The sequence below is a fragment of the Callospermophilus lateralis genome, chromosome 3 (genome assembly GCF_048772815.1).
Source record: "Callospermophilus lateralis isolate mCalLat2 chromosome 3, mCalLat2.hap1, whole genome shotgun sequence".
Classification (NCBI taxonomy): Eukaryota; Metazoa; Chordata; class Mammalia; order Rodentia; family Sciuridae; genus Callospermophilus; species Callospermophilus lateralis.
Window position 1 is genome coordinate 131,028,526 of NC_135307.1, and position 16,411 is coordinate 131,044,936.

Genomic DNA, 16,411 nt, shown 5'->3' on the forward strand with positions numbered 1-16,411 from the left:
GACAGTGTTCTTAGTTTACTTGGCATCCCGGCTTGGGTTAGTTACCCATTACATCACAAGAGTCCCTTTGTTATAAACGAGAGTTCTCTCTGGCTAGCTTGTTCTATCTTGACATGTAATATACCCTGTGCCATCTTCATACTCTGCAGGGGAGTTCCCACCAGCAAGAAAGCCCTCAAACTTGATGCCACAGAACCATACCTGAAATAACCTTTTCTTTAAAAATTACCTATAATTTATAAAATTCTTTCTAATTGCTGAATTTCTTATATAGAAAATGGACTAAGATGCTTGAAGCAGGTATGGTGGGCTTGGCTACTACTCGATGTCCTGCTGTGCTCTGGAAGGAAATAACCTTATTGTTTCTAAACGTGATCCAGTCTGGGAGTCTTTGGTGACATTAATATGGTGAAAAATAAGTTCTCATCATACTATGTATGACTAGATGGCAAGTAACAGAAAAAGAGAAAGCATGACTAACTTAAGAAAGCAAACTTGTTTCAATATAAGAAAAAAGCCCAAAGGGTAATGTATGATTTTGTCTGGACCAGTTTACAAGAATTATATGGAACATAATACCAAAAAGTTAAAAGAAAAAAAAAAAAACCCAGGTTTTGGTGTTTGCAGGGGTGGTTGCTCTTTTTCCAACTCATTAGCCTCATTGATTTCACATTCTTCTGTTTTTGGAAATGCCACAAGGAAATGCCAGTCATAACAAAAAAACAGATAAAGGGAGGGAAAGGGAGACAGACAGGCAACATTTGAGGCCACAATGGAATCTCCCCCTCATATAAAAAAGTCTGTCTTGGGTACAACTCAGCCCTTCCCTGACTCTTCTCCACACTCCCCTCGGAGGCAACCCACTCCTGCCACTTCCTAGGCAAACCTCCCTCACAACTCTGCCCCTACAAACTTGTCCCAGGACAAAGCATCTCCATAGTACGCAACTGTATTCAGGGTCATGGACTAAAATTAAATAAGATGTGATTAATATCATAACAAAGAAATAGAAACAATAAGATGTACAGTTGGTCTATTTTGAGATATAGACGAAAGGTAGAAATAAATGTTACATTCTTTTCCTTCCCACAAAAACTTTCATGACCTTATTCAACACTTTAAAACTATACTTCCTTTAGAGGATGTGTCCTTGACAAATTACATGTCAATCTGTTTTCATCATTCAAAATATTTGTAAGTTCATTTTAGAAACTTGCTTATTTAAAAAACATCATCAAAGAATCCTCTGAAAAAATAAAAGGATGTTGATGCAAAAATCACTCTTAGATCTATTTGTCATATAAATTCCGATTTGGGTATGCCTGCTTTTCTTAAAATGCTGAACATCTCTATGATTGGGGGGGCGGGCATGTAATTATTGTAGTATTTTTTTAAAGAATTTTTTAAACTCTACTTGTGTTAGTCTATACAGGCTTTTTCCTATAGTCACATAGAGTTTTTATTGAATATTGGAATCAAGAAAATTCCATTCTGTAATCTCAAAGAAGATTTTAAACCAGCATATATTTCACCTTTTCTTGTTGGATTAAAATTACTGAGTCAGAAAATTTAGTAATTTTTCTTTTTAAAAAGTAACTATAATGACAAAGCAAGAAAAGAAACTGATCAATGGGTCAAACTCAATTCCAGAGCCAAATTAAGGCAGTAACAGTACTGTGACTGTGAACATGTGGAAAGTCTGAACAAGGTCCAACAAACTTTTAAAACTGAGGTTTGCAAAGGTCAGCCTCCATTAGCTCTGCAGAGAAGGGAGATGAGCAGGTGCACCTGCTCACATCTACATTTACAGAAGATGGAGTTTGAAGGAGAGTGTCTAGTAATAATAATAATAATAATTTGGGTTCTGAGCTTTAACTTTACAACATAGTGTTGCAGGTTCTTTCTGCTACACTGCAAATAGATAATACCTAAGGTGCAAGTATCAAGCAGATAATCTGCTGGAAAGAAGGGCTTCCCATTGGGATGGTCTCTTGCCTCTACTTGCCCTTCTTTGAAAATGTTGTCCTCCAAGGTCAAATTTCCAATCTCCTCCTATCTCTTGTCACTCTTTATGCCATTCCTGTGTCCTGTCACTGTTTATTAAATAAATAAAATAAAGCTTTAGAAAATGAAATACAGAAGACTTCATAATGTGAAATTGGAAAAGATAAGTTAAACAACATATAAAAAGCTCTTACCATTTAGGGGAAGATGAATAAATTTTCCTATATTAAAATTAAGAACCCAAACTAATCAACAGATCCCACTAAGACAGCAGAAGATGATTGCAATAAAAATTAATATAGTATAGACACACACTAACAAAGGCTTATATCCAGAACGAATATATATCCTACTAGTCAATAAGAAGACAGTCAACTTCACAGATAAAATGAGCCAAAGAGTTGAGCAGATCCCTCTCAACAGAGGAAATCCAAATGGCAAACATATGAAAAGGTTCTCAACTTTATTTAAAATCAAGGAAATACAAATTAAAATGAAAATTACATGGAAAGCCATTTTAAAAAACTGGCATTTTCTAGCAATGTGTACCATATGACATATTTTAGTCAGCTTTTCTGTCACTCTGACCAAAAGACCTGACAAGAACAATGTAGAGGAGGAAAAGATTATTTGGGTTTCACAGTTTCAGAGGTCTCAGTCCATAGATTGCCAATTCCATTATTCTGGGTACAAGGTAAGGCAGCCCATCAAGATGGAAAGGTGTGGAGGAGGAAAACAGCTCAGGAAGTGCAGAGAGAAAGCTCCACCCACCAGGGACAAAATATATACCGGAAAGGCACATCCTCTGTGACCCACCTCCTATAGCTACACTGTGGTTGCCTACAATAATTCTTTCAAGCAGAATAATTCACTTAAGTTGGGCCTCTCATCACCCAATCATTTCACCTCTAAACTTTCTTGTATTTTCTCACACATGAGCTTTTGGGGGAAACCTTGTATCTAAATTATAACATGACACCACAGTTCTACACAATCTTGAGGAGATATTATGAGAACATTCACAATAGCATTATTCATAATAGACACAATATAAAAATAACTCAGAAGACAACAGGAGAATGGACCAATAAATCTATATAGCTATAAAATGATACTCTATATATCACAATGAAAATGAATAAATGACAGCTACACAAAAAAATCTGGATAGACCTTAAAATTTTAAATATTGAATGAAAAGAAGTCAATATAAGCAACAACATGGCCCTGTTTGTATGAACTTAAAAAACAGGCAAAAGCAACCCATAGTACTTAGGGTTGCTTAGTTTGTAAAACTATAAATAAAATCAATAAACAATTGCCACAAAAGGAGGGAAGGAACTATAGAAGGGTGGGACGTAACTATGAAGGGCCACATGGGAGGTTTCTGAGTGCTATTAATGTTCTATTTCTTGTCCTTGAAAGGGTTACACTGATGTTTGTTTCACAATAATCCAACAATCTGCACATCATGTCTCATGTCCTTGAAAATTAGCACAGACAAAAGAAAACAAAAACTGAAGAAACAAATACCAAGGTCATCAAACTGAATATTACCAGCAAACCAGAAGCCCCCATACGCACCCTTTCCAACATAGCCTCCCCACACTCAAAGGCTATCTCTACCCTGGCCTTAACCCCTCCACACACACCTGTGCATCACTAACCATTGATTTGCCTTGGTCTTTTTGATTTTACATAAATGAAAGCAATTGAATATGTGCAGGAGAGCCTAAAATTTGTTCTCAGTAGATCAATTAATTACTGTGATATATATATACTTCTTTCAAACAAAAAGATGTTTTCATAGTGAATTAAACACAGTTCATTTGTAACAAAAACAATGTGCCAGAACTTTACTAGTGTGAATGAAATCACATTGAGAACAGCTAGTTATATTTAGCAAAACAACATTATCCATAACATTAATTTGGTGGTGTTAATTTGAATTTTATTAGATTTATAGTTTTATTTGCATTTAATTTGAAATAAGTTTGGAATTTATAGTCATCTTAATACTATAAGCACAAGTTAACACTTAGTTTATGTTTATATATATTTAAGTAGCAATATAATGAAACTAAATTTAAATCAACATGAGTCCTTTATGAAAAGGGGTCCTCATTTCACACAGGCTGGAGAAACATTGCCCAGGAATCAGCTCCCATTCCCTCCCCTCCCTGTGACCCCTGCATCCCCCACTTTATCTCAGGAAACCACCAGAGCCACCTAAAGTAGGCTCTTTCAAGCAAAACACTCTCTAAGCACCCATGACATCTCTGAAGTGATGTCGGGTGCTCCATCTGCCAGCTCTGAATTGAAATTCATTGACCAAATTCCATTTGTTATTCCATTTGGTCAAAGTGGGCGACTAAAATATGGCACAGGCAATGAAGCCAAGTGCCAAAACAGTTTATTTGGGCCAGGGGACAATTCTTTGGAATGCTAATGACCATGATCCACAGCTTATACTTACTCTGGCATGACTCCTGCTTATGAATCCAGGTGTAGAATCCACTCACCCAGTAATTTGTTTCCACTGGCTGATATAATAAATTATTGAAAACTTAGTGGCTTAAGACAACACAGATATATTTCCTTATAGTCCCGGAGATCACAAGTCTAAATTCAGTCTCAGAGTTAAAATCACGGTATTGACATGAATGGCTCTTTCTGGAGCCTTCAGGGGAAAATCATCATCAGTTTCCTTGCCTTTTCTTAGCTTCTAGAGGTTGCCTATATTCCTTGGTCCCTGACCTCTTATTTACATCACTCCAGTCTCTTGCTTCCATTTGGACCTGGCCTCATCCTCTTCAGTCTTGCCTCCATTTTATAAGGACTCCTGTGATTATAACAAGCCCACCAGTTAATCTGGGATAATCTATCTCAAAATCAAGATTAATCACATCTGAGAAATTCCTTTGCCATATAAGTCAACTCTCATGGGTTCCATGGATTAGGACATGGATATCTTTGCAGGTGGTCATAGTCAGCCTGACATACCCAGGTAAAAGAAGTCTGACCTGACAGCTGTGGATAAGATTAACTCATTTCTCCTTTGCTTAAATGTCAAGGAGTCTAACAAACACCTGGCCAAAATGCAATTCTACATTAATTGACCCTAAATTGCAAAGCACAACTACTGCTGCCTATAGATAAAAGAACACACAATTTTTTTTTACAACCATCTCTTTCTTTTAAACTGGACAACAATGCAAAGAATTTATTTTTGCTTTTATTTTGAAATAATGACTGGCCTACAAGGAATTGTAAGAATATTACAAAGAATTCCCCCATCCTCTACAGAATTCGGCAATACCCTTCACCAGATTCCATAAATTTTACCTCATTTACTCTTAGTAATCTTCTATCTCTCCCTTTTATTTTTTCCAGCTCCCTTTCCTTCCTCTATCTCCATTAAAATATTTTGAGAACAAATTGCAGAGATGATGCCCCTTCTTTATCTCAAACTTTCAGCTTCTGGACAATATAGAAGGGTGAAGCAGAGAATGCAACATAATCCTGGTGGGCTGGCTGTGGCTCAGTCTCCTCTGGTTCCAAAGAAAACTGGACCTCCATGTAGGATAGGAGCTGAACCTGTGCTCTGTACTTTGTGTCCATCTCATTCATTTAGGATAATTAGTCATTTGTGATGATCATCTGTTTGTGGTAATTATTCATTTATGATTTTCTACTCAGAATATTCTTAGGGTTAGATGGAAAAATCCCACTCAGCAAAGCTTCACTGACCAATTACAAGAGCCCTGGGTTGAATGGGAAGTAGAAATGAATGCAGAGTCAGATGTAGTGGGAGGCACAGATGTATAAATCACAAAGGCAAGTAGTGTGAAATAAACCCTAGAGTGTGAAGAAGTGCTCTGGCCAGGTAAGAAGGGCCAGACAAAGGCAAAAGGATAGGAATTATGCCTTGAAAAATGAGCAGCATTTGGGGAGTCTAAGAGGAGAGGAATGGTGTTCCCTGATGAAGGAGAAGCCTGGACCAGGCTTTTTCTACAAGGACCTTTTCTACAAGGACCAAAAGATGCAGATGTTGAGTATGTCCGGGAACCAAAGGTGACACATCCAATGTGGTTCAACAGTGGAGGTTTGGGGTAAGCTGGGGCCTGAAAAGGAAGCTGAATAAGATCATGAAAGCTCTTGATACTGTGCCATCTTATTTCACAGACTTTATCCTGCAGCCATGGTTAGTTTTTCAGGGAAAAAAAGTTCCTTTTTATGGCCAAGTGAGTAACATTCTACAAGTCTAACCCTCAAAACATTGACCTAGTTCTATCTCAATTAAACACTTTCACAAAATCCCTACCAACTCCCAGCCTCCCAGTTCTATGCTAGGATTAACACACCACTAGTGGAAGTTAAGGTAGAGAAGATGATGCAAGTATTCCCAGCAGAGAAATATGGATTCCCAACAGGGAAAGTACAACTTTTGTACAACTTTGATTATCTCACTATGCGGTCTTGAAGACCCATCTGAAAAGGAGTATCTGGATTTGTCTTGAGGACTCATGCTATACCAATATATCTGTATATATAAAGGATTCTCTTCAAATTGTTCTAAAAGTTTACAAGGGGAAAGATACAACCTTTTCAACATGCAAAAAGTAGGGGAAATGTTCTAGCAGTTTAATCATGGAGTTGAGTGACTTTTAAGTACTCTCTGCAGAATAACACCTCATCTGAAGAAGGTGGTGGCATGGTGCCAGTAGAGAAGGAGCACAAACAGAACACTGGCTACACTGAGCCTGGGGTTAGGGGAGAAAGAAAAGGAGAAAAGAGGAGCTTCCTAACTGGAAACTGCAGGAAAAGGAAATCTGAGCAACTTCCACCAGAACAAGGAATAACTTTGCAGACATCAGGAAGGAGGAAAGCTGCATCTTTCAGGCTGTGGCTACTGCTCAAAACAAATTCCTTGAAACATTAACCACTTAGAAGACTTCTGATTTTAGGAGTAATTTTAAAATGGAAACTACCAAAGACCTCAGAGAAACCCAAGAATTAGATTAATATTAAATACATATAGAGTTGCTAAGATAAATAAAAAGTATTAAGCATGTGTTTCTTTTTAAAAATCAACTTAAACATCTTACAATATTAAAGTACTGATGTCAATTTACTGGGGTTACAAGAAAGACAAACTCAGCACCATCCTACCATCCCACCAAGATCTTTACATAAGAGTTCCCAAAGAATTTTTTTAAATCATCCTTTAATGGATGGAAACAGGGATAAGCCAAGTCCCCATAAGTAGCAGGTGACATTTATCCCCCTTGAGAGGACCTGTAAGGGTCCTCTGTCAAGGACTCCACAGGGAATGCAGGTCTGAAGACCCCTGTACTGTGGGCAACTCACACCACAGTGAATCCACACTACTTACAGGAACTTGTGTCAAGTTACTGTCCCTCCAACTGGCTCCCTTTATGTCCAGTGTTGCCTCCTACCCTGACCTTGGGTGTTTGCAGCTGTGCAATTGTAGGACATGAAGCTACACCAGTCTGGTCCAGGGTGGAGGCTCTAGGAAAAGAAGCCAAGGAAGGATGGTAAAGATCAAGGGTGTGACTTCTTGGGAGTCAAAGTATGTTGGAAGGGGGAATGAGCACATACACAAGACCTTGGGAGAGAAAAAATACTGGGACACTGTGATTTGTAAACTAGGCTTTGAGCCTAGAGAGATAGGGAGGCTTTGAGCCTGAGAGAACAGGAGTTTCCTGAATTTGGGAAAAAGTTTTCCTCACTTTACAGGCAGTAAATACCAATAGTAGTAGTAATAATATTACTATGTAAGAAAATATTCTCAATTTTTCACTTTCCCCAGGAAAGAACACATTAAAAAAATATTGCTGTTGTTTCATTTTAAAGAAACTTTTAATACAAAAAAATTATAGGAGGAACAAAATATCTGAAATCACATAAACTGAGATTCAGACGAAATCTACTTTTTCCCTTTCTTTGTCCTAATTTTTTTCTCATCTTGCTAAGAACCAGTGAACGCTATGAAGAAGGCCTTAAATTCACCCCTTGAGGGCTGGGGTTGTGGCTCAGCAGTAGAGCACTCGTCTAGCACGTGTGAGGCCCTGGGTTTGATCCTTAGCACTATGTTGAGAGCCACAGCCGAAGGGGCCCCAGCAAACTTCCAGCTGCCAGCAAACTTCCAGCTGACAGCTGATGATTGGCTCACAGCGGCCCCAGCAAACTTCTAGCTGCCAACTGATTGGCTCCTCTGCGGTGATGCTCATTGGGCTGTTTCCCCGCCCTTTCAGACTACGGAGCTGCTCATTGGGGGACTTTTTTTGGCTCTGCCCATGCGACCCAGCCAATCAGCCTCAAGAGCAGTAGGAGTGGGGGAGGTTGAGAGGCTTGTGGGAAGCCGGTGGTGGCAGTTGGGCTCTGAAGGTTTTTCCTAAGGAGCTGTGTGGTTTGGTGTATGTGTTCTAAAAATAAAGTTTGTTTCTTTTGACAAGTGGCTCCTGAATTGTGCCCAGCCAGACTGCGGTAGCACTACATAAAAATAAATAATAAAATATTGTGTCCAACTACAACTAAAAAAATAAATATTTAAAAAATAAAACAAAACAAAAAGAGCTGGGGCTTTAGCTCAGTAGGTAGAGTGCTTGCCTTGCATGCACAAGGCCCTGGGTTCAATCCCCAGCACCATAAAATATATATAATTTTTTTTTCCCACACCTTGAGGTAGAGCATGGTATGACTGGACACCAGTCACTCTGAAACCTGTTTCTGCTTATAGTCCTGCATAGCTCAGTAGCCCAGTGGATATGTCTATGGTAGCTATTCACTTAATCTGCTCTTTTTGTTTGAGGGGTGGTACTGGGGATTGAAAACAGGGGTACTGAGCCACCTCCCACAAGTCCTATTTTGTATTTTTTTATTTAGAAACAGGGTCGCACTGAGTTGCTTAGAGCCTTGCTTTAGCTGAGGCTGGCTTTGAACTTGGGATCCTCTTGCCTTAGTCTTCTGAGCAGCTAGAATTACAGGTTTGTGCCAACAAACCTGGCCACTTAATCTGCTCTTCTGATTGACCAGTTCGTTTGGGAAAGCTTGATTGTTATATCCTTGCTTGGTGATTGCCATGTTTTAAGTAATCCTTTGCAGCACCAGAGAATGGGTTAACTGATTACTGCCTTCTTTATACTTTGGTTGCTAGGAATTTCAATATCCAACGTAAGAATCAACAATGTAAACAAAATGGATCTTTGTACACATATGGTTACATGTAAATACACTGCCATAGATCCCCATAAACTTTGCCTTTTCTACAAAGTATTTATATCTTATTTACATTATTTTATTCTCTACAAACTGCTTCAAATCCTATATGGAACAAGAGAATATAAATTTTGAAAATTTTTAAAAGTTAAAATTAAAGATTTTTTGCCAAAGTAATCCACTGAGAAGCTGTGGTTAGGGCAAACATAATGTCATTCATATAATAACCAAACTTGAAAGCAAAAATCATTTGTACTACCCAAAGTAGGCAAGTTGTATAAGCAAGATAATTTTTTCCATAAAAGATATAATATAGTGGACCATCAGTTTAATTTAAAATTCATAGAGCTTCTAAACAATGAGAGGCACTTTTCTCTTCCATGAACAAAGACGTTTTATTCATAAGTGAATAAAGCAAAGATTCTTTCTATTCTATGTACATGAAATGATTCTGCATTTCTATACAAAATGAGGTATTTTTGCACCAGGCAGAGCCATATTACAGAATTGATATGCATTCTGGATGAAGTTGTCTGATGATGGCACATGCACTGAATAACAAAAAGCACTTTGTATTACCAAAAAAGAAAAAAAAATACTTAAGTCTTCTATGACACACTCTTCTGTTTCTCCCTCAACACAAGGCATTGATGGCAAACACATACATTAATATATTCATTTTGAAGCTAACACTAGGCATGTGCCATGGATGGCAAAAGTGAACCCAAAAGCAAAAGAACCAAAAATAAAGAAATGTGAAACTTCATGCCAAATATATTTGAGCAGTGTGAACAGTGTTTTTTTTGGGTTGAATTTTTCTAACGGTGTAATTTAAATTAGATTTTGTGAAGTTGTGGCAGTCAGGGAGAATGGAATCTCTCCAAACTAATTGAGAATGTTTTCAAGGCAACAACAGAGTTAACAGAGTTAAATGCTTAAATTATGCCTATTTCTGAATAAATAAGAATATTCCTTAAAGAACTTTGCCCTCTTTAGTATCAATATATCTTTAAAGTCATATATAACAAATAAAAATTTTAAAAAATTTTAAAAATGGAAATGTGAGGGCTGGGGTTATAGCTCAGTGGTAGAATGCTTGCCTAGCATGTATGAGGCACTGGGTTTGAAACTCAGCACCACATAAAAATAAATAAAGTAAAGATACTGTGTCCATCTACAACTAAAAAATATATATTATGGATAATAAAGAAAATTATTAATTTTAAAAAATGGAAATGGGAAAAGATTAATAAATCTTTGTACACTGCATTAAAATTATCAAAAAACACCATTTGGTCTTTTAGGGAATGAAAATACAAGCCACAGATTAGAATATTTGCACAATACATAACAACAAAGGGCTAGTGTCCAGAATATATATAAAAAACTGCTAGAAATAATAAAAAGACAACTAATTTAAAAATTGGATAAAAATATTTGAACAGACGTATCACCAAAAAGGAAATTCAAGTGGAAAATAAATACATGTAAAAGTGCTTAACCTCTTGATTTCCAGAGAATGTAAACTAAAACCCCAATGAGATAACCCTATATACTCACCATGCAAAAATCAGCGTTGGCAATGATATGAAGTAATCAAAACTCTCGCATTGGAGATTGGAGTGCAGACGGTTACAATTTAATACTATAGTGAAGTTTGGCAACATCTGGTAAAGTTAAAGAAAAGGTGAAGATACCCCTACCCTTTAGCCAAGTTAATGAACCACAATGTCAGCCTAGAGAAACCTATGAAATGTATACCAGGAAACATGCCCAGAATGTTCCCTGCAGCATTTGTTCACAGTCCCAAACTGTGAACAATACCAATGACCATCAACAGGGGACTAGATAAGTGGTAGATGGATTTCTCAAATAAAATTAACTAACTATATACAACTATAGATAAACATAAATGCAGAATATTGAGGTAAACCTCAATTTAAAAATACAATATGATGGTCTAGGGATGTGGCTCAAGCAGTAACACTCTCGCCTGACATGCACAGGACGCTGGGTTCGATCCTCAGCACCACATAAAAATAAAATAAAGATGTTGTGTCCACCAAAAACTAAAATAAATAAATAAATATTTAAAAATTCTCTCTTTAAAAAAATACAATATGATTACAATATAATCCCAAGTACAAAAAACTAAATTATCTTGTTTAGAGACATTTACACCTATGTGGTAAAATTGTAATTATAAACAAAAAATTATTATTTTAAAAGCCAGGTATTTACTATACAACAAATTGCCCCAAACTCAGCAGCTAAAAACAATAAACATTACCATCAGGCCATTTCTGAGACTGGGGATCCAAGAGCAACTCAGCTGGGCTAAAGTGTTCTCATGAGCCTGCAGGAAAGCTGCAGCCAGGACAGTAGTCATACAAAGGCTGGAAATCTTTTCCCAGTTCACCTAGTGGTTGCTATCGGACCTTAGTTTTCTAGGGCTTTTGGAGTAAAGGCCTCAGAGTTCCTTGATCCCTGGACTTCTCCGCAGGGCTACCTGAGTGTCTCCAAGATGTGGGTAACTGGCTTCCCCACAGTGATTCATTCAGGAGAAAGTGAGTAAGCCCAAGATGGATGCTGTGCTCTGAACCCGCCCTGGGAAGCAACATGCCATTGCTTCCACTACATTCTATTTATCACACAGGCCCAACCCTGAAATGATGGGAATGGCTGTGAAGACCAAGAGAAAGGAATCAAGGGCCACCCATGAAGCTCCGTACCACAGCAGTGGCTTCCTCTAGGGGGCTGAGAGAAGACTGTATCAGGAAGGACCACACAAGGGGCTTCTGGGAAGCAGGCAAGGTTCTATTACTTGAACTGGTAGTAGTGCAGTTGTTAATGTCATAATTATTTGATAAACTGTACACTTCTATTCTAAGCACTTCCCTGTAAGTATGTCATACTCCACAATAAAAGTGTAAATAGAGAAAAGTCTAGTTTAAACTAGGGAAAATTATTTACAACAATTTAACAATCATGTGTGTTAGGTCGGTGGTGGCAACTTAGAGCAAAGTAGCCCGCGCAGGAAAGGATCAGGCGCCGGCAGAAATGCCTGTCAATCAGCGAGATTTCCTAATGCCTGTCAATCAGCAGGACCCCTGGCCAATCCTGGAGTTCAGCCAGCTCCCCTGACCAACTCCAGCAGGACAAGGGACCCTAAAAACACCTTTTCCTGTCCCAAGCCCTTCCCTTCCTGCTGTTAGCCCCATAAAAGTCCAGTCCAGTCAAGCTTCCACCGGTTTCTCCTCAGACCCTTCTCCTGTCCACTCTGTCGGTCTGATGGAGTTCTGCCAGGGAGTGATATCTCAATAAAGCCTCCTTCGGTGGCCTTTTTAAAATCTGCCTCCTTTGGTCTCTGCCCTACTCACCTGATCTGACAATGTGAAGTCTTGAGAAGTTAATGAGACAAACATCACAGTGAAAATAAGTGATTCAAAAAGAATTTAAAATGTGAATAATACCAGAATGTAATCTCACAATTAATTAAAGAAATGACAAATTAAAATAATGATTTAAAAATATCATCTTTGTCCTGATGTCAATAAAGATACAGAGAAGTGTGCATTCTCTTTCACTGTTCAAAAGGAAACTCTTCTGGAACATAACTTGGCAATGCATAGCCAAAGTCTTTATAATATGCAGTGCTGACTTCACAACTTTACTTCCAGTTATTTATTTCCCTGAGAAATTGTAAAAGATGTGTCAAAGACAGTAGTACATAATCAGTGACTATACATTATTCTAGTTAGGAACACAGGATTCAGATTTCTAGGACTGAAATCTTAGCTCCAACACTTTTTACTTTAGGTATGTTATTTTGTGCCTCAGTTTCCTTATCTATATAGTATGATGAACAGAATAATACCTACCCTCCTACCTTTAGGTTTGTAGCTTAAGGTTTGCTTAGAGTAAATAATATATATGAACATCCTAAATTCATTACTGACATGGTAAGCACTTAATAAATTTTACTTATTATTATTAGTGAAAAATTGGGAATGGCTTTAACATCTGATAATAATTACTTAAATACCCATATTATGCAGCTGCTAAAATTTATAATGCACATCTGTATATATTAGCACAGAAGTATGGTCACAATATATTAAGTGAGAAAAACAAGGTAGAAAACAGTATATATTAATTTTACATTTTTATAAACATATGTATATGTAATAATACTGTATATAATCATTAAGATTATATATATATTGAAATATATGATAATGAGGTGTGGATGACTTTTTCTCTGTACTTTATGTTGCTTCAATGTAATAAATGACATGAAATATATAATTATTTTTAAAATTAAACCATCCAAACTATCAAACAGAAAAACCAAGAGATTTAAAAGTTCTCACCCATGTCTTTATAAATTTCATTGCCCTATTACATTTTACAGATGGTTACATTTTTGAAGAAGAAGTATTTATCCAGAGCTCCAGAGCATAGCAACTATATCTCAAACAACCTCAGATCCCTCCTAGAACCTGAAGTAGAGACCCCAAAGAGTGGATTCAAATTATTCACAGTGGTCATGTTCTAGAAAGTCTCCACAAACTCCAAATTAGTAAATGCTAAACAGTTTTTCCTAGTACACATTAGGTTCCAGAAAGCCTCTGGTCCTATAAGCCTCTAATATATATACTGGGAGCTCATCCAAATTTGTAAAAAAAACAAAATGCTAATATTCCAATAAGCAAAGGGTGCAAACAAATCATAGTAGGAGAGATCTGATCAGCAATTAAACCTATAAGAAAGCCCTGGGCCCACTCGTTCACTCATATTACCAGTTCATTCACTCATGCAAGCATGTTATTTTCGTTTGAATCTGTAATGTTCCCCAAAGGCTCAGGTGTTCAAGGTTTAGTTCCCAGGGCAACAATATTTAGATGTGGGGCTTTGGGGAAGTGGTCTGACTTTGAGGACTCTAACCCCATCAATGAATTAATTCATTGACAGATTAATAATTTGATGGCATTAATAATTTGATGGAGGTGATGGAAACTGGGACCAAGGTGGAAAAGGTGGGTCACTGGGGTCATGTCCTGTAAAGAGATTTCTTATCTCCAGCCCCACTTCCCCCATCCCTCCCTCTTTTTCTCTGCATTTCCTGGCTGTCATGGAGTTAACATCTTTCTTCCACCATGCTCTTCTGCCATGATATTTTTGCCTTGCCTCAGACCCAAAGTAATGAAATCAGCTGACCATAGACTTAAACCTCTGTAACCATGAACTGATACAAATCTTTCCTCCTTTAAGTTGCTTATGTCAGGTATTTTGTTCACAGCAGCTCACTAACATACATATATAGGACACCTCCAGTGAGCAGAGCCCATGTTCCAAGAACACAGACATAAGGCATTAAACCCTATTCCTGGCTGGTGTGGAGATAGATGTGCTGGAAAAGTAGGCCAGCACAAGTGAATCCAGAAGTATGCACAGTCCAGTGTGGAAGCCACTGCCTGCCCTTCTCTCTACTGTGTGTGTTTGATGCCTATACTTACCAGTCTACCAAATGTGGCAATGGTTACAGACCTCCCTCACCCCACCTCAAAACATCATAGGTATCAGAGTTCTGAGGCTTAAATAACTGCTTCAATAAATTCCCCCAAGGAAGGTGCTGCAAATTTAATACCTTGCTCTGTAAATGCTCTACACCTTAAGCCCTGTGACTCTGGTCTGCCTTCCATTTCAACATACTGGAGAGTGGCATGCACTGTACCCAGGAGAATGTCATTGCTAAGTAGGAAATTAGACCCTTGAAGAGAAGACTATAATTTAGACACATAGTGGTCACTTAGTCTGAAAACAAAAACACAACTTGCAATGACTTTAAGTCATTCTCTAGATGAAAAGTTTATATTATTCCTGCCAGGTGTAGTGGCACATGCTGTAATCTCTGTGACTCAGGAGGCTGAGACAGGAGGATTGCAAATACAGGACCAGCCTCAGCAACCTATTGAGGGCCTAAGCAACTTATTAAGAACATGTCTCAAAATGAAAAATAAAATGGGCTGGGGATGTGACTCAAGAGATAAAGCGGCTCTGGGTTCAATCCCTGGAGAAAACCAAATAAAACCAAACAAAACAACTTATTCCTAAAGAGAAGCTGATTAGATTTGTCTGCATGTGAAATGGCAATTAACATTATTTATTTATTTATTTATTTAAAAATTATTTTTTGGTTGTAGTTGGACACAATACCTTTATTTTTATGTGGTGCTGAGGATCGAACCCAAGGGGCCTCACACATGCTAGGCACTCGCTCTACCACTGAACCCCAACCCCAATTAACATTATTTATAAAACATCCTTTTTTTTTGTTTCTTTTATGTGTGTGTCGGGTGGGGGGGGGGAGTGTGTGTATGGATGGGTGGTGCTGGGAATTGACCCCAGATCCTCATGCATGTGCTCTACCATTGAGTCACATTTCCATCCATAAGTCACATCCCCAACCATAAAACACTTACTTTTATAATGAGTCATTAGGTTTCCCTCCTCTCCTACAAACTATGGCTAAAAAAGAGCCAGTAAGTCTGAATTCAAGGTAGATTTTCTTATGTCTAGGATGAGTGACTAAGATCTTACACTCAAATATAAAAATGAATAAATTGACATTTCAATGTCTGTCCTGCTTATGATATCAATACTGCACTCTGAATTCCACCTCTAATCTTTCCCAAAATATTAAACAGATGATTAGCAAAAAAAGATTTTTTTTATAATATTATGTCAGGAAATGACAAAATTCATACCAAAAGTACTTTTACGATGTACTTTACAAATCTGAAATTAAAGTTTTACTTAACATATGAAATACATTCATTCATAACTTGGGTTGCTCAGACCAAATTCCACAAAACATATAAATATAATTTTTCAGACAATAAGTACATATTTAATCCATCTATTCTCATAAATGTCATGAAGTTGTTAATTGTGTTATAAACATATATGTTCATCTTCAATAAATCGCAGAATTCTTTCTTGATCATGAAATGTATACACACAACTTCAGAACACTTTTTAAATATTTTTTTTCTTTCTTTATGGTGCTGGGAATTAAACCCAGGGCCTTGGTCATATTAGGTGACCAAGTGAGCTAAACAGTGAGCTACATCCTCAGCCCTAGAACATTTTTTAAAAAGTG